This window comes from Phyllobates terribilis, unplaced genomic scaffold, assembly GCF_046119375.1.
Source record: "Phyllobates terribilis strain yellow unplaced genomic scaffold, ASM4611937v1 Scaffold_9__5_contigs__length_417890890, whole genome shotgun sequence".
Lineage (NCBI taxonomy): Eukaryota > Metazoa > Chordata > Amphibia > Anura > Dendrobatidae > Phyllobates > Phyllobates terribilis.
Window position 1 is genome coordinate 301,780,995 of NW_027362769.1, and position 27,680 is coordinate 301,808,674.

General features: G+C 36.0%; 15 non-coding genes across 15 annotated transcripts; all 15 read left to right on the forward strand.

Annotated features, from left to right (window-relative positions):
* The first annotated feature begins 3,680 nt into the window (after nt 1-3,680).
* Nucleotides 3,681-3,754, forward strand: TRNAT-UGU (transfer RNA threonine (anticodon UGU)). Its single transcript has one exon. It is a non-coding gene; the product is annotated as a tRNA-Thr (tRNA).
* Nucleotides 3,755-14,584: 10,830 nt separating this feature from the next.
* TRNAT-UGU (transfer RNA threonine (anticodon UGU)) lies at nt 14,585-14,658 on the forward strand. Its single transcript has one exon. It is a non-coding gene; the product is annotated as a tRNA-Thr (tRNA).
* Nucleotides 14,659-15,040: 382 nt separating this feature from the next.
* On the forward strand, nt 15,041-15,114 carry TRNAT-UGU (transfer RNA threonine (anticodon UGU)). Its single transcript has one exon. It is a non-coding gene; the product is annotated as a tRNA-Thr (tRNA).
* Nucleotides 15,115-17,312: 2,198 nt separating this feature from the next.
* Nucleotides 17,313-17,386, forward strand: TRNAT-UGU (transfer RNA threonine (anticodon UGU)). The gene has a single exon. It is a non-coding gene; the product is annotated as a tRNA-Thr (tRNA).
* Nucleotides 17,387-17,766: 380 nt separating this feature from the next.
* On the forward strand, nt 17,767-17,840 carry TRNAT-UGU (transfer RNA threonine (anticodon UGU)). Its single transcript has one exon. It is a non-coding gene; the product is annotated as a tRNA-Thr (tRNA).
* A 2,198-nt stretch (nt 17,841-20,038) lies between these two features.
* Nucleotides 20,039-20,112, forward strand: TRNAT-UGU (transfer RNA threonine (anticodon UGU)). The gene has a single exon. It is a non-coding gene; the product is annotated as a tRNA-Thr (tRNA).
* Nucleotides 20,113-20,494: 382 nt separating this feature from the next.
* On the forward strand, nt 20,495-20,568 carry TRNAT-UGU (transfer RNA threonine (anticodon UGU)). The gene has a single exon. It is a non-coding gene; the product is annotated as a tRNA-Thr (tRNA).
* A 382-nt stretch (nt 20,569-20,950) lies between these two features.
* TRNAT-UGU (transfer RNA threonine (anticodon UGU)) lies at nt 20,951-21,024 on the forward strand. Its single transcript has one exon. It is a non-coding gene; the product is annotated as a tRNA-Thr (tRNA).
* Nucleotides 21,025-21,406: 382 nt separating this feature from the next.
* TRNAT-UGU (transfer RNA threonine (anticodon UGU)) lies at nt 21,407-21,480 on the forward strand. The gene has a single exon. It is a non-coding gene; the product is annotated as a tRNA-Thr (tRNA).
* A 2,198-nt stretch (nt 21,481-23,678) lies between these two features.
* On the forward strand, nt 23,679-23,752 carry TRNAT-UGU (transfer RNA threonine (anticodon UGU)). The gene has a single exon. It is a non-coding gene; the product is annotated as a tRNA-Thr (tRNA).
* A 380-nt stretch (nt 23,753-24,132) lies between these two features.
* TRNAT-UGU (transfer RNA threonine (anticodon UGU)) lies at nt 24,133-24,206 on the forward strand. The gene has a single exon. It is a non-coding gene; the product is annotated as a tRNA-Thr (tRNA).
* An 837-nt stretch (nt 24,207-25,043) lies between these two features.
* On the forward strand, nt 25,044-25,117 carry TRNAT-UGU (transfer RNA threonine (anticodon UGU)). Its single transcript has one exon. It is a non-coding gene; the product is annotated as a tRNA-Thr (tRNA).
* Nucleotides 25,118-26,409: 1,292 nt separating this feature from the next.
* TRNAT-UGU (transfer RNA threonine (anticodon UGU)) lies at nt 26,410-26,483 on the forward strand. Its single transcript has one exon. It is a non-coding gene; the product is annotated as a tRNA-Thr (tRNA).
* A 379-nt stretch (nt 26,484-26,862) lies between these two features.
* On the forward strand, nt 26,863-26,936 carry TRNAT-UGU (transfer RNA threonine (anticodon UGU)). The gene has a single exon. It is a non-coding gene; the product is annotated as a tRNA-Thr (tRNA).
* Nucleotides 26,937-27,318: 382 nt separating this feature from the next.
* Nucleotides 27,319-27,392, forward strand: TRNAT-UGU (transfer RNA threonine (anticodon UGU)). Its single transcript has one exon. It is a non-coding gene; the product is annotated as a tRNA-Thr (tRNA).
* Nucleotides 27,393-27,680: the final 288 nt, after the last annotated feature.

Genomic DNA, 27,680 nt, shown 5'->3' on the forward strand with positions numbered 1-27,680 from the left:
AAAATCCTCACTGGCTTTCCTGTCCTTCTCATCAGCTTGTGGTGCTGTGGTTTAGTTGGTTAAAGCACCTGTCTCGTAAACAGGAGATCCTGAGTTCAAATCTTAGCAGTGCCATCTGTTCCAAATAAAGGTTTTAAACATCAAAATGTGGTCTTTGATTGTGTACAATATCGATTTCTACGAAAGTGCAATAGTGGGACTAAGAATCTGCTCTAAGTACTAAAAAGGAAGAAAGATGGGATGAAGTTTTAAAAAAGTTACAGCAGAGTTTTTTTTTTACTATTCTACAAATTTGTCATTTTCCTTTTAAATAATGCTTTTCAAAAATTACTTGGTTTCTCAAGTTCCAAGACTGAGAGCGACATCTTATTCCATGATTATGCTTTGCATGGAATACTACTCTAGCTTAATGTTGTTTTGCTCAGCTAACCAATTGAATTTTTTAATTAGTGATTAAATCCTCACTGGCTTTCCTGTCCTCCTCATCAGCTTGTGGTGCTGTGGCTTAGTTGGGTAAAACACCTGTCTTGTAAACAGGAGATCCTGAGTTTAAATCTCAGCACTGCATTCTCTTCTGAGTAAAGCTTTTAAACCTCAGAATGCTAACTTCAATTGTGTACAATATCGACCTCTACGATAGTGCAATAGTGGGATTAAGAATCTGCTCTGAGTGCTAAAAAGGAAGAAAGACGGGATGAAGCATAGAAAAAGTTACAGCACTGTTTTTTTTTTTACTATTTTACAAATTTGTCATTGTCCTTTTAAATAATGCTCTTCAAAAATTACTTGGTTTCTCAAGTGCCAAGACTGAGAGCGACATCTTATTCCATGATTATGCTTTGCATGGAATACTACTCAAGCTAAATGTTGTTTTGCTCAGTTAAGCACTTGAAATTTTTAATTAGTGATTAAATCCTCACTGGCTTTCCTGTCCTTCTCATCAGCTTGTGGTGCTGTGGCTTAGTTGGTTAAATCTCCTGTCTCGTAAGCAGGAGATCCTGAGTTCAAAACTCAGCAGTGCCATCTGTTCCAAATAAAGCTTTTAAACCTCAAAATGTGGACTTTAATTGTGTACAACATCGATCTCTACGATAGTGCAATAGTGGGATTAAGAATCTGCTCTGAGTGCTAAAAAGGAAGAAAGACGGGATGAAGCATTGAAAAAGTTACAGCACTGTTTTTTTTTTTTACTATTCTACAAATTTGTCATTGTCCTTTTAAATAATGCTCTTCAAAAATTACTTGGTTTCTCAAGTGCCAAGACTGAGAGCGATATCTTACTCCATGATTATGCTTTGCATGGAATACTACTCAAGCTTAATGTTGTTTTGCTCAGTTAACCACTTGAAATTTTTAATCAGTGATAAAATCCTCACTGGCTTTCCTGTCCTTCTCATCAGCTTGTGGTGCTGTGGCTTAGTTAGTTAAAGCACCTGTCTCGTAAACAGGAGATCCTGAGTTCAAATCTTAGCAGTGCCATCTGTTCCAAATAAAGGTTTTAACATCAAAATGTGGACTTTGATTGTGTACAATATCGATCTCTACGAAAGTGCAATAGTGGGACTAAGAATCTGCTCTAAGTACTAAAAAGGAAGAAAGATGGGATGAAGTTTTAAAAAAGTTACAGCAGAGTTTTTTTTTTTACTATTCTACAAATTTGTCATTGTCCTTTTAAATAATGCTTTTCAAAAATTACTTGGTTTCTCAAGTGCCAAGAATGAGAGCGACATCTTATTCCATGATTATGCTTTGCATGGAATACTACTCTAGCTTAATGTTGTTTTGCTCAGCTAACCAATTGAATTTTTTAATTAGTGATTAAATCCTCACTGGCTTTCCTGTCCTCCTCATCAGCTTGTGGTGCTGTGGCTTAGTTGGGTAAAACACCTGTCTTGTAAACAGGAGATCCTGAGTTTAAATCTCAGCACTGCCTTCTCTTCTGAGTAAAGCTTTTAAACCTCAGAATGCTAACTTCAATTGTGTACAATATCGACCTCTACGATAGTGCAATAGTGGGATTAAGAATCTACTCTGAGTGCTAAAAAGGAAGAAAGACGGGATGAAGCATAGAAAAAGTTACAGCACTGTTTTTTTTTTTACTATTCTACAAATTTGTCATTGTCCTTTTAAATAATGCTCTTCAAAAATTACTTGGTTTCTCAAGTGCCAAGACTGAGAGCGACATCTTATTCCATGATTATGCTTTGCATGGAATACTACTCAAGCTTAATGTTGCTTTGCTCAGTTAACCACTTGAAATTTTTAATTAGTGATAAAATCCTCACTGGCTTTCCTGTCCTTCTCATCAGCTTGTGGTGCTGTGGCTTAGTTGGTTAAAGCGCCTGTCTCGTAAACAGGAGATCCTGAGTTCAAATCTTAGCAGTGCCATCTGTTCCAAATAAAGGTTTTAAACATCAAAATGTGGACTTTGATTGTGTACAACATCGATCTCTACGAAAGTGCAATAGTGGGACTAAGAATCTGCTCTAAGTACTAAAAAGGAAGAAAGATGGGATGAAGTTTTAAAAAAGTTACAGCAGAGTTTTTTTTTTTACTATTCTACAAATTTGTCATTGTCCTTTTAAATAATGCTTTTCAAAAATTACTTGGTTTCTCAAGTGCCAAGACTGAGAGCGACATCTTATTCCATGATTATGCTTTGCATGGAATACTACTCAAGCTTAATGTTGTTTTGCTCAGCTAACCAATTGAATTTTTTAATTAGTGATTAAATCCTCCCTGGCTTTTCTGTCCTCCTCATCAGCTTGTGGTGCTGTGGCTTAGTTGGGTAAAGCACCTGTCTTATAAACAGGAGATCCTGAGTTTAAATCTCAGCACTGCCTTCTCTTCCGAGTAAAGCTTTTAAACCTCAGAATGCTTACTTAAATTGTGTACAACATCGACCTCTACGATAGTGCAATAGTGGTATAAAGAATCTGCTCTGAGTGCTAAAAAGGAAGAAAGACGGGATGAAGCATTGAAAAAGTTACAGCACTGTTTTTTTTTTTTACTATTCTACAAATTTGTCATTGTCCTTTTAAATAATGCTCTTCAAAAATTACTTGGTTTCTCAAGTGCTAAGACTGAGAGCGACATCTTATTCCATGATTATGCTTTGCATGGAATACTACTCAAGCTAAATGTTGTTTTGCTCAGCTAACCACTTGAAATTTTTTATTAGTGATTAAATCCTCACTGGCTTTCCTGTCCTTCTCATCAGCTTGTGGTGCTGTGGCTTAGTTGGGTAAAACACCTGTCTTGTAAACAGGAGATCCTGAGTTTAAATCTCAGCACTGCATTCTCTTCTGAGTAAAGCTTTTAAACCTCAGAATGCTAACTTCAATTGTGTACAATATCGACCTCTACGATAGTGCAATAGTGGGATTAAGAATCTGCTCTGAGTGCTAAAAAGGAAGAAAGACGGGATGAAGCATAGAAAAAGTTACAGCACTGTTTTTTTTTTTACTATTTTACAAATTTGTCATTGTCCTTTTAAATAATGCTCTTCAAAAATTACTTGGTTTCTCAAGTGCCAAGACTGAGAGCGACATCTTATTCCATGATTATGCTTTGCATGGAATACTACTCAAGCTAAATGTTGTTTTGCTCAGTTAAGCACTTGAAATTTTTAATTAGTGATTAAATCCTCACTGGCTTTCCTGTCCTTCTCATCAGCTTGTGGTGCTGTGGCTTAGTTGGTTAAAGCGCCTGTCTTGTAAACAGGAGATCCTGAGTTCAAATCTCAGCACTGCCTTCTTTTCCGAGTAAAGATTTTAAACCTCAAAATGCTGACTTCAAATGTGTACAACATCGATCTCTACGATAGTGCAATAGTGGGATTAAGAATCTGCTCTAAGTGCTAAAAAGGAAGAAAGACGGGATGAACTTTTAAAAAAGTTACAGCAGTGTTTTTTTTAACTATTCTACAAATTTCTCATTGTCCTTTTAAATAATGCTCTTCAAAAATTACTTGGTTTCTCAAGTGCCAAGACTGAGAGCGACATCTAATTCCATGGTTATGCTTTGCATGGAATACTACTCCAGCTTAATGTTGTTTTGGTCGGTTAAGCACTTGAAATTATTGATTAGTGATTAAATCCTCCCTGGATTTCCTGTCCACCTTATCAGCTTGTGGTGCTGTGGCTTAGCTTGTTAAAGCGCCTGTCTTGTAAACAGGAGATCCTGAGTTAAAATCTCAGCACTACCTTCTTTTCCGAGTAAAGATTTTAAACCTCAAAATGCTGACTTCAATTGTGTACAACATCGATCTCTACGATAGTGCAATAGTGTGATTAAGAATCTGCTCTAAGTGCTAAAAAGGAAGAAAGACGGGATGAACTTTTAAAAAAGTTACAGCAGTGTTTTTTTTAACTATTCTACAAATTTCTCATTGTCCTTTTAAATAATGCTCTTCAAAAATTACTTGCTTTCTCAAGTGCCAAGACTGAGAGCGACATCTTATTCCATGGTTATGCTTTGCATGGAATACTACTCCAGCTTAATGTTGTTTTGCTCGGTTAACCACTTGAAATTATTGATTAGTGATTAAATCCTCCCTGGCTTTTCTGTTCTCCATATCAGCTTGTGGTGCTGTGGCTTAGCTTGTTAAAGCACTTGTCTTGTAAAGAGGAAGATCCTGAGTTCAAATCTCAGCACTACCTTCTTTTCCGAGTAAAGCTTTTAAACCTCAAAATGCTGACTTCAATTGTGTACAACATCGATCTCTACGATAGTGGAATAGTGGGAATAAGAATCTGCTCTAAGTGCTAAAAAGGAAGAAAGACGGGATGAACTTTTAAAAAAGTTACAGCAGTGTTTTTTTTAACTATTCTACAAATTTCTCATTGTCCTTTTAAATAATGCTCTTCAAAAATTACTTGGTTTCTCAATTGCCAAGACTGAGAGCGACATCTTATTCCATGGTTATGCTTTGCATGGAATACTACACAAGCTTAAAGTTATTTTGCTCAGTTAACCACTTGAAATTATTGATTAGTGATTAAATCCTCCCTGGCTTTCCGGTCCTCCTCATCAGCTTGTGGTGGTGTGGCTTAGCTTGTTAAAGCGCCTGTCTTGTAAAGAGAAGAGATCCTGAGTTCAAATCTCAGCAGTGCCATCTGTTCCAAGTAAAGCTTTTAAACCTCAAAATGTGGATTTTAATTGTGTACAACATCGATCTCTACGAAAGTGCAATAGTAGAATTAAGAATCTGTTCTAAGTGCTAAAAAGGAAGAAAGATGGGATGAAGCTTTAAAAAAGTTACAGCAGTGTTTTAATTTTTTACTATTCTACAAATTTGTCAATGTCCTTTTAAATAATGCTTTTCAAAAATTACTTGGTTTCTCAAGTTCCAAGACTGAGAGCGACATCTTATTCCATGATTATGCTTTGCATGGAATACTACTCGAGCTTAATGATGTTTTGCTCAGTTAACAACTTAAAATTTTTAATTAGTAATTAAATCCTCACTGGCTTTCCTGTCCTCCTCATCAGCTTGTGGTGCTGTGGCTTAGTTGGTTAAAGCGCCTGTCTTGTAAACAGGAGATCTTGAGTACAAATCTCAGCAGTGCCATCTGTTCCAAATAAAGCTTTTAAACCTCAAAATGCTGACTTCAATTGTGTACAACATCGATCTCTACGATAGTGGAATAGTGGGATTAAGAATCTGCTCTAAGAGCTAAAAAGGAAGAAAGACAGGATGAACCTTTAAAAAAGTTACAGCAGTGTTTTTTTTAACTATTCTACAAATTTCTCATTGTCCTTTTAAATAATGCTCTTCAAAAATTACTTGGTTTCTCAATTGCCAAGACTGAGAGCGACATCTTATTCCATGGTTATGCTTTGCATGGAATACTACACAAGCTTAATGATATTTTGCTCAGTTAACCACTTGAAATTATTGATTAGTGATTAAATCCTCCCTGGCTTTCCGGTCCTCCTCATCAGCTTGTGGTGCTGTGGCATAGCTTGTTAAAGCGCATGTCTTGTAAAGAGATGAGATCCTGAGTTCAAATCTCAGCACTACCTTCTTTTCCGAGTAAAGATTTTAAACCTCAAAATGCTGACTTCAATTGTGTACAACATCGATCTTTACGATAGTGCAATAGTGGGATTAAGAATCTGCTCTGAGTGCTAAAAAGGAAGAAAGACGGGATGAAGCATTGAAAAAGTTACAGCACTGTTTTTTTTTTTTACTATTCTACAAATTTGTCATTGTCCTTTTAAATAATGCTCTTCAAAAATTACTTGGTTTCTCAAGTGCCAAGACTGAGAGCGATATCTTACTCCATGATTATGCTTTGCATGGAATACTACTCAAGCTTAATGTTGTTTTGCTCAGTTAACCACTTGAAATTTTTAATTAGTGATAAAATCCTCACTGGCTTTCCTGTCCTTCTCATCAGCTTGTGGTGCTGTGGCTTAGTTGGTTAAAGCACCTGTCTCGTAAACAGGAGATCCTGAGTTCAAATCTTAGCAGTGCCATCTGTTCCAAATAAAGGTTTTAAACATCAAAATGTGGACTTTGATTGTGTACAATATCGATCTCTACGAAAGTGCAATAGTGGGACTAAGAATCTGCTCTAAGTACTAAAAAGGAAGAAAGACGGGATGAAGTTTTAAAAAAGTTACAGCAGAGTTTTTTTTTTTACTATTCTACAAATTTGTCATTGTCCTTTTAAATAATGCTTTTCAAAAATTACTTGGTTTCTCAAGTGCCAAGACTGAGAGCGACATCTTATTCCATGATTATGCTTTGCATGGAATACTACTCTAGCTTAATGTTGTTTTGCTCAGCTAACCAATTGAATTTTTTAATCAGTGATTAAATCCTCACTGGCTTTCCTGTCCTCCTCATCAGCTTGTGGTGCTGTGGCTTAGTTGGGTAAAACACCTGTCTTGTAAACAGGAGATCCTGAGTTTAAATCTCAGCACTGCCTTCTCTTCTGAGTAAAGCTTTTAAACCTCAGAATGCTAACTTCAATTGTGTACAACATCGACCTCTACGATAGTGCAATAGTGGGATTAAGAATCTGCTCTGAGTGCTAAAAAGGAAGAAAGACGGGATGAAGCATAGAAAAAGTTACAGCACTGTTTTTTTTTTTACTATTCTACAAATTTGTCATTGTCCTTTTAAATAATGCTCTTCAAAAATTACTTGGTTTCTCAAGTGCCAAGACTGAGAGCGACATCTTATTCCATGATTATGCTTTGCATGGAATACTACTCAAGCTTAATGTTGTTTTGCTCAGTTAACCACTTGAAATTTTTAATTAGTGATAAAATCCTCACTGGCTTTCCTGTCCTTCTCATCAGCTTGTGGTGCTGTGGCTTAGTTGGTTAAAGCGCCTGTCTCGTAAACAGGAGATCCTAAGTTCAAATCTTAGCAGTGCCATCTGTTCCAAATAAAGGTTTTAAACATCAAAATGTGGACTTTGATTGTGTACAACATCGATCTCTACGATAGTGCAATAATGGGATTAAGAATCTGCTCTAAGTGCTAAAAAGGAAGAAAGACGGGATGAACTTTTAAAAAAGTTACAGCAGTGTTTTTTTTAACTATTCTACAAATTTCTCATTGTCCTTTTAAATAATGCTCTTCAAAAATTACTTGGTTTCTCAAGTGCCAAGACTGAGAGCGACATCTAATTCCATGGTTATGCTTTGCATGGAATACTACTCCAGCTTAATGTTGTTTTGGTCGGTTAAGCACTTGAAATTATTAATTAGTGATTAAATCCTCCCTGGCTTTCCTGTACACCTGATCAGCTTGTGGTGCTGTGGCTTAGCTTGTTAAAGCGCCTGTCTTGTAAACAGGAGATCCTGAGTTCAAATCTCAGCACTACCTTCTTTTCCGAGTAAAGATTTTAAACCTCAAAATGCTGACTTCAATTGTGTACAACATCGATCTCTACGATAGTGCAATAGTGTGATTAAGAATCTGCTCTAAGTGCTAAAAAGGAAGAAAGACGGGATGAACTTTTAAAAAAGTTACAGCAGTGTTTTTTTTAACTATTCTACAAATTTCTCATTGTCCTTTTAAATAATGCTCTTCAAAAATTACTTGGTTTCTCAAGTGCCAAGACTGAGAGCGACATCTTATTCCATGGTTATGCTTTGCATGGAATACTACTCCAGCTTAATGTTGTTTTGCTCGGTTAACCACTTGAAATTATTGATTAGTGATTAAATCCTCCCTGGCTTTTCTGTTCTCCATATCAGCTTGTGGTGCTGTGGCTTAGCTTGTTAAAGCGCTTGTCTTGTAAAGAGGAAGATCCTGAGTTCAAATCTCAGCACTACCTTCTTTTCCGAGTAAAGATTTTAAACCTCAAAATGCTGACTTCAATTGTGTACAACATCGATCTTTACGATAGTGCAATAGTGAGATTAAGAATCTGCTCTAAGTGCTAAAAGGAAGAAAGACAGGATGAACCTTTAAAAAAGTTACAGTAGGGTTTTTTTTAACTATTCTACAAATTTCTCATTGTCCTTTTAAATAATGCTCTTCAAAAATTACTTGGTTTCTCAATTGCCAAGACTGAGAGCGACATCTTATTCCATGGTTATGCTTTGCATGGAATACTACACAAGCTTAAAGTTATTTTGCTCAGTTAACCACTTGAAATTATTGATTAGTGATTAAATCCTCCCTGGCTTTCCGGTCCTCCTCAGCAGCTTGTGGTGGTGTGGCTTAGCTTGTTAAAGCGCTTGTCTTGTAAAGAGAAGAGATCCTGAGTTCAAATCTCAGCAGTGCCATCTGTTCCAAGTAAAGCTTTTAAACCTCAAAATGTGGATTTTAATTGTGTACAACATCGATCTCTACGAAAGTGCAATAGTAGAATTAAGAATCTGTTCTAAGTGCTAAAAAGGAAGAAAGATGGGATGAAGCTTTAAAAAAGTTACAGCAGTGTTTTATTTTTTTACTATTCTACAAATTTGTCATTGTCCTTTTAAATAATGCTTTTCAAAAATTACTTGGTTTCTCAAGTTCCAAGACTGAGAGCGACATCTTATTCCATGATTATGCTTTGCATGGAATACAACTCGAGCTTAATGATGTTTTGCTCAGTTAACAACTTAAAATTTTTAATTAGTAATTAAATCCTCACTGGCTTTCCTGTCCTCCTCATCAGCTTGTGGTGCTGTGGCTTAGTTGGTTAAAGCGCCTGTCTTGTAAACAGGAGATCTTGAGTACAAATCTCAGCAGTGCCATCTGTTCCAAATAAAGCTTTTAAACCTCAAAATGCTGACTTCAATTGTGTACAACATCGATCTCTACGATAGTGGAATAGTGGGATTAAGAATCTGCTCTAAGAGCTAAAAAGGAAGAAAGACAGGATGAACCTTTAAAAAAGTTACAGCAGTGTTTTTTTTAACTATTCTACAAATTTCTCATTGTCCTTTTAAATAATGCTCTTCAAAAATTACTTGGTTTCTCAATTGCCATGACTGAGAGCGACAACTTATTCCATGGTTATGCTTTGCATGGAATACTACACAAGCTTAATGATATTTTGCTCAGTTAACCACTTGAAATTATTGATTAGTGATTAAATCCTCCCTGGCTTTCCGGTCATCCTCATCAGCTTGTGGTGCTGTGGCATAGCTTGTTAAAGCGCCTGTCTTGTAAAGAGATGAGATCCTGAGTTCAAATCTCAGCAGTGCCATCTGTTCCAAGTAAAGGTTTTAAACCTCAAAATGTGGATTTTAACTGTGTACAACATCGATCTCTACGAAAGTGCAATAGTAGAATTAAGAATCTGTTCTATATGCTAAAAAGGAAGAAAGATGAGATGAAGCTTTAAAAAAGTCACAGCAGTGTTTTATTTTTTTACTATTCTACAAATTTGTCATTGTCCTTTTAAATAATGCTTTTTAAAAATTACTTGGTTTCTCAAGTGCCAAGACTGAGAGCGACATCTTATTCCATGATTATGCTTTGCATGGAATACTACTCGAGCTTAATGTTGTTTTGCTCAGTTAACCACTTAAAATTTTTAATTAGTAATTAAATCCTCACTGGCTTTCCTGTCCTCCTCATCAGCTTGTGGTGCTGTGGCTTAGTTGGTTAAAGCGCCTGTCTTGTAAACAGGAGATCTTGAGTACAAATCTCAGCAGTGCCATCTGATCCAAATAAAGCTTTTAAACCTCAAAATGTGCACTTCAATTGTGTACAAAATCGATCTCTATGATAGTTCAATAGTGGGATTAAGAATCTGCTCTACATACTAAAAAGGAAAAAAGACGGGATGAAGTTTAAAAAAGTTACAGCAGTGTTTTTAACTATTCTACAAATTTTTCATTGTCCTTTTAAATAATGCTCTTCAAAAATTACTTGGTTTCTCAATTGCCAAGACTGAGAGCGCCATCTTATTCCATGGTTATGCTTTGCATGGAATACTACTCCAGCTTAATGTTGTTTTGCTCAGTCAACCACTTGTATATATTGATTAGTGATAAAATCCTCCCTGGCTTTCCTGTCCTCATCATCAGTTTGTGGTGCTGTGGCTTAGCTTGTTTAAGCGCCTGTCTTGTAAACAGGAGATCCTGAGTTCAAATCTCAGCACTGCCTTCTCTTCCGAGTAAAGATTTTAAACCTCAAAATTCTGACTTCAAATGTGTACAACATCGATCTCTACGATAGTGCAATAATGGGATTAAGAATCTGCTCTAAGTGCTAAAAAGGAAGAAAGACGGGATGAACTTTTAACAAAGTTACAGCAGTGTTTTTTTTAACTATTCTACAAATTTCTCATTGTCCTTTTAAATAATGCTCTTCAAAAATTACTTGGTTTCTCAAGTGCCAAGACTGAGAGCGACATCTAATTCCATGGTTATGCTTTGCATGGAATACTACTCCAGCTTAATGTTGTTTTGGTCGGTTAAGCACTTGAAATTATTGATTAGTGATTAAATCCTCCCTGGCTTTCCTGTCCACCTTATCAGCTTGTGGTGCTGTGGCTTAGCTTGTTAAAGCACCTGTCTTGTAAACAGGAGATCCTGAGTTCAAATCTCAGCACTACTTTCTTTTCCGAGTAAAGATTTTAAACCTCAAAATGCTGACTTCAATTGTGTACAACATCGATCTCTACGATAGTGCAATAGTGGGATCAAGAATCTGCTCTAAGTGCTAAAAAGGAAGAAAGACAGGATGAACCTTTAAAAAAGTTACAGCAGTGTTTTTTTTAACTATTCTACAAATTTGTCATTGTCCTTTTAAATAATGCTCTTCAAAAATTACTTGGTTTCTCAATTGCCAAGACTGAGAGCGACATCTTATTCCATGGTTATGCTTTGCATGGAATACTACACAAGCTTAATGTTATTTTGCTCAGTTAACCACTTGAAATTATTGATTGGTGATTAAATCCTCCCTGGCATTCTGGTCCTCCTCATCAGCTTGTGGTGCTGTGGCTTAGCTTGTTAAAGCGCCTGTCTTGTAAACAGGAGATCCGGAGTTCAAATCTCAGCAGTGCCATTTGTTCCAAGTAAAGCTTTTAAACCTCAAAATGTGGATTTTAATTGTGTACAACATCGATCTCTACGAAAGTGCAATAGTAGAATTAAGAATCTGTTCTAAGTGCTAAAAAGGAAGAAAGATGGGATGAAGCTTTAAAAAAGTTACAGCAGTGTTTTATTTTTTTACTATTCTACAAATTTGTCATTGTCCTTTTAAATAATGCTTTTCAAAAATTACTTGGTTTCTCAAGTGCCAAGACTGAGAGCGACATCTTATTCCATGATTATGCTTTGCATGGAATACTACTCGAGCTTAATGTTGTTTTGCTCAGTTAACCACTTAAAATTTTTAATTAGCAATTAAATCCTCACTGGCTTTCCTGTACTCCTCATCAGCTTGTGGTGCTGTGGCTTAGTTGGTTAAACCGCCTGTCTTGAAAACAGGAGATCTTGAGTACAAATCTCAGCAGTGCCATCTGTTCCAAATAAAGCTTTTAAACCTCAAAATGTGCACTTCAATTGTGTACAACATCGATCTCTACGATAGTGCAATAGTGGGATTAAGAATCTGCTCTAAGTGCTAAAAAGGAAAAAAGACGGGATAAAGCTTTAAAAAAGTTACAGCAGTGTTTTTATTTTTACTATTCTACAAATTTGTCATTGTCCTTTTAAATAATGCTCTTCAAAAATTACTTGGTTTCTCAAGTGCCAAGACTGAGAGCGACATCTTATTCCATGATTATGCTTTGCATGGAATACTACTCAAGCTTAATGTTGCTTTGCTCAGTTAACCACTTGAATTTTTTAATTAGTGATTAAATCCTCCCTGGCTTTCCTGTCCTTCTCATCAGTTTGTTGTGCAGTGGCTTAGTTGGGTAAAGCACCTGTCTTGTAAACAGGAGATCCTGAGTTTAAATCTCAGCACTGCCTTCTCTTCTGAGTAAATCTTTTAAACCTCAGAATGCTAACTTCAATTGTGTACAACATCGACCTCTACGATAGTGCAATAGTGGGATTAAGAATCTGCTCTGAGTGCTAAAAAGGAAGAAAGACGGGATGAAGCATTGAAAAAGTTAAAGCACTGGTTTTTTTTTTACTATTCTACAAATTTGTCATTGTCCTTTTAAATAATGCTCTTCAAAAATTACTTGGTTTCTCAAGTGCCAAGACTGAGAGCGACATCTTATTCCATGATTATGCTTTGCATGGAATACTACTCAAGCTTAATGTTGTTTTGCTCAGTTAACCACTTGAAATTTTTAATTAGTGAAAAAATCCTCACTGGCTTTCCTGTCCTTCTCATCAGCTTGTGGTGCTGTGGCTTAGTTGGTTAAAGCGCCTGTCTCATAAACAGGAGATCCTGAGTTCAAATCTTAGCAGCGCCATCTGTTCCAAATAAAGGTTTTAAACATCACAATGTGGACTTTGATTGTGTACAACATCGATCTCTACGAAAGTGCAATAGTGGGATTAAGAATCTGCTCTAAGTGCTAAAAAGGAAGAAAGACGGGATGAAGCTTTAAAAAAGTTACAACAGTGTTTTTTTTTTACTATTCTACAAATTTGTCATTGTCCTTTTAAATAATGCTCTTCAAAAATTACTTGGTTTCTCAAGTGCCAAGACTGAGAGCGACATCTTATTCCTTGATTATGCTTTGCATGGAATACTACTCAAGCTTAATGTTGTTTTGCTCAGCTAACCAATTGAATTTTTTAATTAGTAATTAAATCCTCACTGGCTTTCCTGTCTTCCTCATCAGCTTGTGGTGCTGTGTCTTAGTTGGTTAAAGCGCCTGTCTTGTAAACAGGAGATCTTGAGTTCAAATCTCAGCAGTGCCATCTGTTCCAAATAAAGCTTATAAATCTGAAAATGTGCACTTCAATTGTGTACAACATCAATCTCTACGATAGTGCAATAGTGGGATTAAGAATCTCCTCTAAGTGCTAAAAAGGAAAAAAGACGGGATAAAGCTTTAAAAAAGTTACAGCAGTGTTTTTTTTTTACTATTCTACAAATTTGTCATTGTCCTTTTAAATAATGCTCTTCAAAAATTACTTGGTTTCTCAATTGCCAAGACTGAGAGTGACATCTTATTCCATGATTATGCTTTGCATGGAATACTACTCAAGCTTAATGTTGTTTTGCTCAGTTAACCAATTGAAATTTTTAATTAGTGATTAAATCCTCACTGGCTTTCCTGTCCTCATCATCAGCTTGTGGTGGTGTGGCTTAGTTTGTTAAAGCGTCTGTCTCGTAAACAGCAGTTCCTGAGTTCAAATCTCAGCAGTGCCATCTGTTCCAAATGAAGCTTTTAAACCTGAAAATGTGCATTTTAAATGTGTACAACATCAATCTCTACGATAGTGCTATAGTGGGATTAAGAATCTGCTCTAAGTGCTAAAAAGGAAAAAAGACGGGGTAAAGCTTTAAAAAAGTTACAGCAGTGTTTTTTTTTTACTATTCTACAAATTTGTCATTGTCCTTTTAAATAATGCTCTTCAAAAATTACTTGGTTTCTCAAGTGCCAATACTGAGAGCGACATCTTATTCCATGATTATGCTTTGCATGGAATACTACTCAAGCTAAATGTTGTTTTGCTCAGTTAACCACTTGAAATTTTTAATTAGTGATTAAATCCTCACTGGCTTTCCTGTCTTCCTCATCAGCTTGTGGTGCTGTGGCTTAGTTGGTTAACGCGCCTGTCTTGTAAACAGGAGATCTTGAGTTCATATCTCAGCAGTGCCATCTGTTCCAAATGAAGCTTTTAAATCTGAAAATGTGCACTTCAGTTGTGTACAACATCAATCTCTACGATAGTGCAATAGTGGGATTAAGAATCTGCTCTAAGTGCTAAAAAGGAAAAAAGACGGGATAAAGCTTTAAAAAAGTTACAGCAGTGTTTTTTTTTTACTTTTCTACAAATTTGTCATTGTCCTTTTAAATAATGCTCTTCAAAAATTACTTGGTTTCTCAAGTGCCAAGACTGAGAGCGACATCTTATTCCATGATTATGCTTTGCATGGAATACTACTCAAGCTTAATGTTGTTTTGCTCACCTAACCAATTGAATTTTTTAATTAGTAATTAATTCCTCACTGGCTTTCCTGTCTTCCTCATCAGCTTGTGGTGCTGTGGCTTAGTTGGTTAAAGCGCCTGTCTTGTAAACAGGAGATCTTGAGTTCAAATCTCAGCAGTGCCATCGGTTCCAAACGAAGCTTTTAAACCTGAAAATGTGCACTTCAATTGTGTACAACATCAATCTCTACGATAGTGCAATAGTGGGATTAAGAATCTGCTCTAAGTGCTAAAAAGGAAAAAAGACGGGATAAAGCTTTTAAAAAGTTACAGCAGTGTTTTTTTTTTTTACTATTCTACAAATTTGTCATTGTCCTTTTAAATAATGCTCTTCAAAAATTACTTGGTTTCGCAAGTGCCAAGACTGAGAGCGACATCTTATTCCATGATTATGCTTTGCATGGAATACTACTCAAGCTAAATGTTGTTTTGCTCAGTTAACCACTTGAAATTTTTAATTAGTGATTAAATCCTCACTGGCTTTCCTGTCCTTCTCATCAGCTTGTGGTGCTGTGGCTTAGTTGGTTAAAGCGCCTGTCTTGTAAACAGGAAATCCTGAGTTCAAAACTCAGCAGTGCCATCTGTTCCAAATAAAGCTTTTAAACCTCAAAATGTGGACTTTAATTGTGTACAACATCGATCTCTACGATAGTGCAATAGTGGGATTAAGAATCTGCTCTAAGTACTAAAAAGGAAAAAAGACGGGATGAAGTTTTAAAAAGTTACAGCAGATGTTTTTTTTTTTACTATTCTACAAATTTGTCATTGTCCTTTTTAATAATGCTTTTCAAAAATTACTTGGTTTCTCAAGTGCCAAGACTGAGAGCGACATCTTATTCCATGATTATGCTTTGCATGAAATACTACTCAAGCTTAATGTTGTTTTGCTCAGCTAACCAATTGAATTTTTTAATTAGTGATTAAATCCTCCCTGGCTTTCCTGTCCTCCTCATCAGCTTGTGGTGCAGTGGCTTAGTTGGGTAAAGCACCTGTCTTGTAAACAGGAGATCCTGAGTTTAAATCTCAGCACTGCCTTCTCTTCTGAGTAAAGCTTTTAAACCTCAGAATGCTAACTTCAATTGTGTACAACATCGACCTCTACGATAGTGCAATAGTGGGATTAAGAATCTGCTCTGAGTGCTAAAAAGGAAGAAAGACGGGATGAAGCATTGAAAAAGTTAAAGCACTGGTTTTTTTTTTACTATTCTACAAATTTGTCATTGTCCTTTTAAATAATGCTCTTCAAAAATTACTTGGTTTCTCAAGTGCCAAGACTGAGAGCGACATCTTATTCCATGATTATGCTTTGCATGGAATACTACTCAAGCTTAATGTTGTTTTGCTCAGTTAACCACTTGAAATTTTTAATTAGTGAAAAAATCCTCACTGGCTTTCCTGTCCTTCTCATCAGCTTGTGGTGCTGTGGCTTAGTTGGTTAAAGCGCCTGTCTCATAAACAGGAGATCCTGAGTTCAAATCTTAGCAGCGCCATCTGTTCCAAATAAAGGTTTTAAACATCACAATGTGGACTTTGATTGTGTACAACATCGATCTCTACGAAAGTGCAATAGTGGGATTAAGAATCTGCTCTAAGTGCTAAAAAGGAAGAAAGACGGGATGAAGCTTTAAAAAAGTTACAACAGTGTTTTTTTTTTACTATTCTACAAATTTGTCATTGTCCTTTTAAATAATGCTCTTCAAAAATTACTTGGTTTCTCAAGTGCCAAGACTGAGAGCGACATCTTATTCCTTGATTATGCTTTGCATGGAATACTACTCAAGCTTAATGTTGTTTTGCTCAGCTAACCAATTGAATTTTTTAATTAGTAATTAAATCCTCACTGGCTTTCCTGTCTTCCTCATCAGCTTGTGGTGCTGTGTCTTAGTTGGTTAAAGCGCCTGTCTTGTAAACAGGAGATCTTGAGTTCAAATCTCAGCAGTGCCATCTGTTCCAAATAAAGCTTATAAATCTGAAAATGTGCACTTCAATTGTGTACAACATCAATCTCTACGATAGTGCAATAGTGGGATTAAGAATCTCCTCTAAGTGCTAAAAAGGAAAAAAGACGGGATAAAGCTTTAAAAAAGTTACAGCAGTGTTTTTTTTTTACTATTCTACAAATTTGTCATTGTCCTTTTAAATAATGCTCTTCAAAAATTACTTGGTTTCTCAAGTGCCAAGACTGAGAGCGACATCTTATTCCTTGATTATGCTTTGCATGGAATACTACTCAAGCTTAATGTTGTTTTGCTCAGCTAACCAATTGAATTTTTTAATTAGTAATTAAATCCTCACTGGCTTTCCTGTCTTCCTCATCAGCTTGTGGTGCTGTGTCTTAGTTGGTTAAAGCGCCTGTCTTGTAAACAGGAGATCTTGAGTTCAAATCTCAGCAGTGCCATCTGTTCCAAATAAAGCTTATAAATCTGAAAATGTGCACTTCAATTGTGTACAACATCAATCTCTACGATAGTGCAATAGTGGGATTAAGAATCTGCTCTAAGTGCTAAAAAGGAAAAAAGACGGGATAAAGCTTTAAAAAAGTTACAGCAGTGTTTTTTTTTTACTATTCTACAAATTTGTCATTGTCCTTTTAAATAATGCTCTTCAAAAATTACTTGGTTTCTCAAGTGCCAAGACTGAGAGCGACATCTTATTCCATGATTATGCTTTGCATGGAATACTACTCAAGCTTAATGTTGTTTTGCTCAGCTAACCAATTGAATGTTTTAATTAGTAATTAAATCCTCACTGGCTTTCCTGTCTTCCTCATACGCTTGTGGTGCTGTGGCTTAGTTGGTTAAAGCGCCTGTCTTGTAAACAGGAGATCTTGAGTTCAAATCTCAGCAGTGCCATCGGTTCCAAATGAAGCTTTTAAACCTGAAAATGTGCACTTCAATTGTGTACAACATCAATCTCTACGATAGTGCAATAGTGGGATTAAGAATCTGCTCTAAGTGCTAAAAAGGAAAAAAGACGGGATAAAGCTTTAAAAAAGTTACAGCAGTGTTTTTTTTTTACTATTCTACAAATTTGTCATTGTCCTTTTAAATAATGCTCTTCAAAAATTACTTGGTTTCTCAAGTGCCAAGACTGAGAGCGACATCTTATTCCATGATTATGCTTTGCATGGAATACTACTCAAGCTAAATGTTGTTTTGCTCAGTTAACCACTTGAAATTTTTAATTAGTGATTAAATCCTCACTGGCTTTCCTGTCCTTCTCATCAGCTTGTGGTGCTGTGGCTTAGTTGGTTAAAGCGCCTGTCTTGTAAACAGGAGATCCTGAGTTCAAAACTCAGCAGTGCCATCTGTTCCAAATAAAGCTTTTAAACCTCAAAATGTGGACTTTAATTGTGTACAACATCGATCTCTACGATAGTGCAATAGTGGGATTAAGAATCTGCTCTAAGTACTAAAAAGGAAAAAAGACGGGATGAAGTTTTAAAAAGTTACAGCAGATGTTTTTTTTTTTACTATTCTACAAATTTGTCATTGTCCTTTTTAATAATGCTTTTCAAAAATTACTTGGTTTCTCAAGTGCCAAGACTGAGAGCGACATCTTATTCCATGATTATGCTTTGCATGAAATACTACTCAAGCTTAATGTTGTTTTGCTCAGCTAACCAATTGAATTTTTTAATTAGTGATTAAATCCTCCCTGGCTTTCCTGTCCTCCTCATCAGCTTGTGGTGCAGTGGCTTAGTTGGGTAAAGCACCTGTCTTGTAAACAGGAGATCCTGAGTTTAAATCTCAGCACTGCCTTCTCTTCTGAGTAAAGCTTTTAAACCTCAGAATGCTAACTTCAATTGTGTACAACATCGACCTCTACGATAGTGCAATAGTGGGATTAAGAATCTGCTCTGAGTGCTAAAAAGGAAGAAAGACGGGATGAAGCATTGAAAAAGTTAAAGCACTGGTTTTTTTTTTACTATTCTACAAATTTGTCATTGTCCTTTTAAATAATGCTCTTCAAAAATTACTTGGTTTCTCAAGTGCCAAGACTGAGAGCGACATCTTATTCCATGATTATGCTTTGCATGGAATACTACTCAAGCTTAATGTTGTTTTGCTCAGTTAACCACTTGAAATTTTTAATTAGTGAAAAAATCCTCACTGGCTTTCCTGTCCTTCTCATCAGCTTGTGGTGCTGTGGCTTAGTTGGTTAAAGCGCCTGTCTCATAAACAGGAGATCCTGAGTTCAAATCTTAGCAGCGCCATCTGTTCCAAATAAAGGTTTTAAACATCACAATGTGGACTTTGATTGTGTACAACATCGATCTCTACGAAAGTGCAATAGTGGGATTAAGAATCTGCTCTAAGTGCTAAAAAGGAAGAAAGACGGGATGAAGCTTTAAAAAAGTTACAACAGTGTTTTTTTTTTACTATTCTACAAATTTGTCATTGTCCTTTTAAATAATGCTCTTCAAAAATTACTTGGTTTCTCAAGTGCCAAGACTGAGAGCGACATCTTATTCCTTGATTATGCTTTGCATGGAATACTACTCAAGCTTAATGTTGTTTTGCTCAGCTAACCAATTGAATTTTTTAATTAGTAATTAAATCCTCACTGGCTTTCCTGTCTTCCTCATCAGCTTGTGGTGCTGTGTCTTAGTTGGTTAAAGCGCCTGTCTTGTAAACAGGAGATCTTGAGTTCAAATCTCAGCAGTGCCATCTGTTCCAAATAAAGCTTATAAATCTGAAAATGTGCACTTCAATTGTGTACAACATCAATCTCTACGATAGTGCAATAGTGGGATTAAGAATCTCCTCTAAGTGCTAAAAAGGAAAAAAGACGGGATAAAGCTTTAAAAAAGTTACAGCAGTGTTTTTTTTTTACTATTCTACAAATTTGTCATTGTCCTTTTAAATAATGCTCTTCAAAAATTACTTGGTTTCTCAAGTGCCAAGACTGAGAGCGACATCTTATTCCTTGATTATGCTTTGCATGGAATACTACTCAAGCTTAATGTTGTTTTGCTCAGCTAACCAATTGAATTTTTTAATTAGTAATTAAATCCTCACTGGCTTTCCTGTCTTCCTCATCAGCTTGTGGTGCTGTGTCTTAGTTGGTTAAAGCGCCTGTCTTGTAAACAGGAGATCTTGAGTTCAAATCTCAGCAGTGCCATCTGTTCCAAATAAAGCTTATAAATCTGAAAATGTGCACTTCAATTGTGTACAACATCAATCTCTACGATAGTGCAATAGTGGGATTAAGAATCTGCTCTAAGTGCTAAAAAGGAAAAAAGACGGGATAAAGCTTTAAAAAAGTTACAGCAGTGTTTTTTTTTTACTATTCTACAAATTTGTCATTGTCCTTTTAAATAATGCTCTTCAAAAATTACTTGGTTTCTCAAGTGCCAAGACTGAGAGCGACATCTTATTCCATGATTATGCTTTGCATGGAATACTACTCAAGCTTAATGTTGTTTTGCTCAGCTAACCAATTGAATGTTTTAATTAGTAATTAAATCCTCACTGGCTTTCCTGTCTTCCTCATACGCTTGTGGTGCTGTGGCTTAGTTGGTTAAAGCGCCTGTCTTGTAAACAGGAGATCTTGAGTTCAAATCTCAGCAGTGCCATCGGTTCCAAATGAAGCTTTTAAACCTGAAAATGTGCACTTCAATTGTGTACAACATCAATCTCTACGATAGTGCAATAGTGGGATTAAGAATCTGCTCTAAGTGCTAAAAAGGAAAAAAGACGGGATGAAGCATTGAAAAAGTTAAAGCATTGTTTTTTTTTTTTACTATTCTACAAATTTGTCATTGTCCTTTTAAATAATGCTCTTCAAAAATTACTTGGTTTCTCAAGTGCCAAGACTGAGAGCGACATCTTATTCCATGATTATGCTTTGCATGGAATACTACTCAAGCTTAATGTTGTTTTGCTCAGTTAACCACTTGAAATTTTTAATTAGTGATAAAATCCTCACTGGCTTTCCTGTCCTTCTCATCAGCTTTTGGTGCTGTGGCTTAGTTGGTTAAAGCGCCTGTCTTGTAAACAGGAGATCTTGAGTTCAAATCTCAGCAGTGCCATCTGTTCCAAATGAATCTTTTAAACCTGAAAATGTGCACTTCAATTGTGTACAACATCAATCTCTACGATAGTGCAATAATGGGATTAAGAATCTGCTCTGAGTGCTAAAAAGGAAGAAAGACGGGATGAAGCATTGAAAAAGTTACAGCAGTGTTTTTTTTTTTTACTATTCTACAAATTTGTCATTGTCCTTTTAAATAATGCTCTTCAAAAATTACTTGGTTTCTCAAGTGCCAAGACTGAGAGCGACATCTTACTCCATGATTATGCTTTGCATGGAATACTACTCGAGCTTAATGTTGTTTTGCTCACCTAACCAATTGAATTTTTTAATTAGTAATTAATTCCTCACTGGCTTTCCTGTCTTCCTCATCAGCTTGTGGTGCTGTGGCTTAGTTGGTTAAAGCGCCTGTCTTGTAAACAGGAGATCTTGAGTTCAAATCTCAGCAGTGCCATCGGTTCCAAACGAAGCTTTTAAACCTGAAAATGTGCACTTCAATTGTGTACAACATCAATCTCTACGATAGTGCAATAGTGGGATTAAGAATCTGCTCTAAGTGCTAAAAAGGAAAAAAGACGGGATAAAGCTTTTAAAAAGTTACAGCAGTGTTTTTTTTTTTTACTATTCTACAAATTTGTCATTGTCCTTTTAAATAATGCTCTTCAAAAATTACTTGGTTTCGCAAGTGCCAAGACTGAGAGCGACATCTTATTCCATGATTATGCTTTGCATGGAATACTACTCAAGCTAAATGTTGTTTTGCTCAGTTAACCACTTGAAATTTTTAATTAGTGATTAAATCCTCACTGGCTTTCCTGTCCTTCTCATCAGCTTGTGGTGCTGTGGCTTAGTTGGTTAAAGCGCCTGTCTTGTAAACAGGAAATCCTGAGTTCAAAACTCAGCAGTGCCATCTGTTCCAAATAAAGCTTTTAAACCTCAAAATGTGGACTTTAATTGTGTACAACATCGATCTCTACGATAGTGCAATAGTGGGATTAAGAATCTGCTCTAAGTACTAAAAAGGAAAAAAGACGGGATGAAGTTTTAAAAAGTTACAGCAGATGTTTTTTTTTTTACTATTCTACAAATTTGTCATTGTCCTTTTTAATAATGCTTTTCAAAAATTACTTGGTTTCTCAAGTGCCAAGACTGAGAGCGACATCTTATTCCATGATTATGCTTTGCATGAAATACTACTCAAGCTTAATGTTGTTTTGCTCAGCTAACCAATTGAATTTTTTAATTAGTGATTAAATCCTCCCTGGCTTTCCTGTCCTCCTCATCAGCTTGTGGTGCAGTGGCTTAGTTGGGTAAAGCACCTGTCTTGTAAACAGGAGATCCTGAGTTTAAATCTCAGCACTGCCTTCTCTTCTGAGTAAAGCTTTTAAACCTCAGAATGCTAACTTCAATTGTGTACAACATCGACCTCTACGATAGTGCAATAGTGGGATTAAGAATCTGCTCTGAGTGCTAAAAAGGAAGAAAGACGGGATGAAGCATTGAAAAAGTTAAAGCACTGTTTTTTTTTTTACTATTCTACAAATTTGTCATTGTCCTTTTAAATAATGCTCTTCAAAAATTACTTGGTTTCTCAAGTGCCAAGACTGAGAGCGACATCTTATTCCATGATTATGCTTTGCATGGAATACTACTCAAGCTTAATGTTGTTTTGCTCAGTTAACCACTTGAAATTTTTAATTAGTGAAAAAATCCTCACTGGCTTTCCTGTCCTTCTCATCAGCTTGTGGTGCTGTGGCTTAGTTGGTTAAAGCGCCTGTCTCATAAACAGGAGATCCTGAGTTCAAATCTTAGCAGCGCCATCTGTTCCAAATAAAGGTTTTAAACATCACAATGTGGACTTTGATTGTGTACAACATCGATCTCTACGAAAGTGCAATAGTGGGATTAAGAATCTGCTCTAAGTGCTAAAAAGGAAGAAAGACGGGATGAAGCTTTAAAAAAGTTACAACAGTGTTTTTTTTTTACTATTCTACAAATTTGTCATTGTCCTTTTAAATAATGCTCTTCAAAAATTACTTGGTTTCTCAAGTGCCAAGACTGAGAGCGACATCTTATTCCTTGATTATGCTTTGCATGGAATACTACTCAAGCTTAATGTTGTTTTGCTCAGCTAACCAATTGAATTTTTTAATTAGTAATTAAATCCTCACTGGCTTTCCTGTCTTCCTCATCAGCTTGTGGTGCTGTGTCTTAGTTGGTTAAAGCGCCTGTCTTGTAAACAGGAGATCTTGAGTTCAAATCTCAGCAGTGCCATCTGTTCCAAATAAAGCTTATAAATCTGAAAATGTGCACTTCAATTGTGTACAACATCAATCTCTACGATAGTGCAATAGTGGGATTAAGAATCTCCTCTAAGTGCTAAAAAGGAAAAAAGACGGGATAAAGCTTTAAAAAAGTTACAGCAGTGTTTTTTTTTTACTATTCTACAAATTTGTCATTGTCCTTTTAAATAATGCTCTTCAAAAATTACTTGGTTTCTCAAGTGCCAAGACTGAGAGCGACATCTTATTCCTTGATTATGCTTTGCATGGAATACTACTCAAGCTTAATGTTGTTTTGCTCAGCTAACCAATTGAATTTTTTAATTAGTAATTAAATCCTCACTGGCTTTCCTGTCTTCCTCATCAGCTTGTGGTGCTGTGTCTTAGTTGGTTAAAGCGCCTGTCTTGTAAACAGGAGATCTTGAGTTCAAATCTCAGCAGTGCCATCTGTTCCAAATAAAGCTTATAAATCTGAAAATGTGCACTTCAATTGTGTACAACATCAATCTCTACGATAGTGCAATAGTGGGATTAAGAATCTGCTCTAAGTGCTAAAAAGGAAAAAAGACGGGATAAAGCTTTAAAAAAGTTACAGCAGTGTTTTTTTTTTACTATTCTACAAATTTGTCATTGTCCTTTTAAATAATGCTCTTCAAAAATTACTTGGTTTCTCAAGTGCCAAGACTGAGAGCGACATCTTATTCCATGATTATGCTTTGCATGGAATACTACTCAAGCTTAATGTTGTTTTGCTCAGCTAACCAATTGAATGTTTTAATTAGTAATTAAATCCTCACTGGCTTTCCTGTCTTCCTCATACGCTTGTGGTGCTGTGGCTTAGTTGGTTAAAGCGCCTGTCTTGTAAACAGGAGATCTTGAGTTCAAATCTCAGCAGTGCCATCGGTTCCAAATGAAGCTTTTAAACCTGAAAATGTGCACTTCAATTGTGTACAACATCAATCTCTACGATAGTGCAATAGTGGGATTAAGAATCTGCTCTAAGTGCTAAAAAGGAAAAAAGACGGGATAAAGCTTTAAAAAAGTTACAGCAGTGTTTTTTTTTTACTATTCTACAAATTTGTCATTGTCCTTTTAAATAATGCTCTTCAAAAATTACTTGGTTTCTCAAGTGCCAAGACTGAGAGCGACATCTTATTCCATGATTATGCTTTGCATGGAATACTACTCAAGCTAAATGTTGTTTTGCTCAGTTAACCACTTGAAATTTTTAATTAGTGATTAAATCCTCACTGGCTTTCCTGTCCTTCTCATCAGCTTGTGGTGCTGTGGCTTAGTTGGTTAAAGCGCCTGTCTTGTAAACAGGAGATCCTGAGTTCAAAACTCAGCAGTGCCATCTGTTCCAAATAAAGCTTTTAAACCTCAAAATGTGGACTTTAATTGTGTACAACATCGATCTCTACGACAGTGCAATAGTGGGATTAAGAATCTGCTCTAAGTACTAAAAAGGAAAAAAGACGGGATGAAGTTTTAAAAAGTTACAGCAGATGTTTTTTTTTTTACTATTCTACAAATTTGTCATTGTCCTTTTAAATAATGCTTTTCAAAAATTACTTGGTTTCTCAAGTGCCAAGACTGAGAGCGACATCTTATTCCATGATTATGCTTTGCATGAAATACTACTCAAGCTTAATGTTGTTTTGCTCAGCTAACCAATTGAATTTTTTAATTAGTGATTAAATCCTCCCTGGCTTTTCTGTCCTCCTCATCATCTTGTGGTGCTGTGGCTTAGTTGGGTAAAGCACCTGTCTTGTAAACAGGAGATCCTGAGTTTAAATCTCAGCACTTCCTTCTCTTCTGAGTAAAGCTTTTAAACCTCAGAATGCTAACTTCAATTGTGTACAACATCGACCTCTACGATAGTGCAATAGTGGGATTAAGAATCTGCTCTGAGTGCTAAAAAGGAAGAAAGACGGGATGAAGCATTGAAAAAGTTAAAGCATTGTTTTTTTTTTTTACTATTCTACAAATTTGTCATTGTCCTTTTAAATAATGCTCTTCAAAAATTACTTGGTTTCTCAAGTGCCAAGACTGAGAGCGACATCTTATTCCATGATTATGCTTTGCATGGAATACTACTCAAGCTTAATGTTGTTTTGCTCAGTTAACCACTTGAAATTTTTAATTAGTGATAAAATCCTCACTGGCTTTCCTGTCCTTCTCATCAGCTTTTGGTGCTGTGGCTTAGTTGGTTAAAGCGCCTGTCTTGTAAACAGGAGATCTTGAGTTCAAATCTCAGCAGTGCCATCTGTTCCAAATGAATCTTTTAAACCTGAAAATGTGCACTTCAATTGTGTACAACATCAATCTCTACGATAGTGCAATAATGGGATTAAGAATCTGCTCTGAGTGCTAAAAAGGAAGAAAGACGGGATGAAGCATTGAAAAAGTTACAGCACTGTTTTTTTTTTTTACTATTCTACAAATTTGTCATTGTCCTTTTAAATAATGCTCTTCAAAAATTACTTGGTTTCTCAAGTGCCAAGACTGAGAGCGACATCTTACTCCATGATTATGCTTTGCATGGAATACTACTCGAGCTTAATGTTGTTTTGCTCAGTTAACCACTTAAAATTTTTAATTAGTAATTAAATCCTCACTGGCTCTCCTGTCTTAATCATCAGCTTGTGGTGCTGTGGCTTAGTTGGTTAAAGCGCCTGTCTTGTAAACAGGAGATCTTGAATTCAAATCTCAGCAGTGCCATCTGTTCCAAATGAAGCTTTTAAACGTGAAAATGTGCATTTCAATTGTGTACAACATCCATCTCTACGATAGTGCTATAGTGGGATTAAGAATCTGCTCTAAGTGCTAAAAAGGAAAAAAGACGGGATAAAGCTTTAAAAAAGTTACAGCAGTGTTTTTTTTTTACTATTCTACAAATTTGTCATTGTCCTTTTAGATAATGCTCTTCAAAAATTACTTGGTTTCTCAAGTGCCAAGACTGAGAGCGACATCTTATTCCATGATTATGCTTTGCATGGAATACTACTCAAGCTAAATGTTGTTTTGCTCAGTTAACCACTTGAAATTTTTAATTAGTGATTAAATCCTCACTGGCTTTCCTGTCCTTCTCATCAGCTTGTGGTGCTGTGGCTTAGTTGGTTAAAGCGCCTGTCTCGTAAACAGGAGATCCTGAGTTCAAAACTCAGCAGTGCCATCTGTTCCAAATAAAGCTTTTAAAACTCAAAATGTGGACTTTAATTGTGTACAACATCGATCTCTACGATAGTGCAATAGTGGGATTAAGAATCTTCTCTGAGTGCTAAAAAGGAAGAAAGACGGGATGAAGCATTGAAAAAGTTACAGCACTGTTTTTTTTTTTTACTATTCTACAAATTTGTCATTGTCCTTTTAAATAATGCTCTTCAAAAATTACTTGGTTTCTCAAGTGCCAAGACTGAGAGCGACATCTTACTCCTTGATTATGCTTTGCATGGAATACTACTGAAGCTTAATGTTGTTTTGCTCAGCTAACCAATTGAATTTTTTAATTAGTAATTAAATCCTCACTGGCTTTCCTGTCTTCCTCATCAGCTTGTGGTGCTGTGGCTTAGTTGGTTAAAGCGCCTGTCTTGTAAACAGGAGATCTTGAGTTCAAATCTCAGCAGTGCCATCTGTTCCAAATAAAGCTTTTAAACATCAAAATGTGGACTTTGATTGTGTTCAACATCGATCTCTACGATAGTGCAATAGTGGGATTAAGAATCTGCTCTAAGTACTAAAAAGGAAAAAAGACGGGATGAAGTTTTAAAAAGTTACAGCAGAGGTTTTTTTTTTACTATTCTACAAATTTGAATTGTCCTTTTAAATAATGCTTTTCAAAAATTACTTGGTTTCTCAAGTGCCAAGACTGAGAGCGACATCTTATTCCATGATTATGCTTTGCATGGAATACTACTCAAGCTAAATGTTGTTTTGCTCAGTTAACCACTTGAAATTTTTAATTAGTGATTAAATCCTCACTGGCTTTCCTGTCCTTCTCATCAGCTTGTGGTGCTGTGGCTTAGTTGGTTAAAGCGCCTGTCTTGTAAACAGGAGATCCTGAGTTCAAAACTCAGCAGTGCCATCTGTTCCAAATAAAGCTTTTAAACCTCAAAATGTGGACTTTAATTGTGTACAACATAGATCTCTACGATAGTGCAATAGTGGGATTAAGAATCTGCTCTGAGTGCTAAAAATGAAGAAAGACGGGATGAAGCATTGAAAAAGTTACAGCACTGTTTTTTTTTTTTACTATTCTACAAATTTGTCATTGTCCTTTTAAATAATGCTCTTCAAAAATTACTTGGTTTCTCAAGTGCCAAGACTGAGAGCGACATCTTACTCCATGATTATGCTTTGCATGGAATACTACTCAAGCTTAATGTTGTTTTGCTCAGTTAACCACTTGAAATTTTTAATTAGTGATAAAATCCTCACTGGCTTTCCTGTCCTTCTCATCAGTTTGTTGTGCTGTGGCTTAGTTGGTTAAAGTGCCTGTCTTGTAAACAGGAGATCCTGAGTTCAATTCTCAGCAGTACTGACTGTTCCAAATAAAGCTTTTAAACATCAAAATGTGGACTTTGATTGTGTACAACATCGATCTCTACGATAGTGCAATAGTGGGATTAAGAATCTGCTCTAAGTACTAAAAAGGAAAAAAGACGGGATGAAGTTTAAAAAAGTTACAGCAGAGGTTTTTTTTTTACTTTTCTACAAATTTGTCATTGTCCTTTTAAATAATGCTCGTCAAAAATTACTTGGTTTCTCAATTGCCAAGACTGAGAGCGACATCTTATTCCATGATTATGCTTTGCATGGAATACTACTC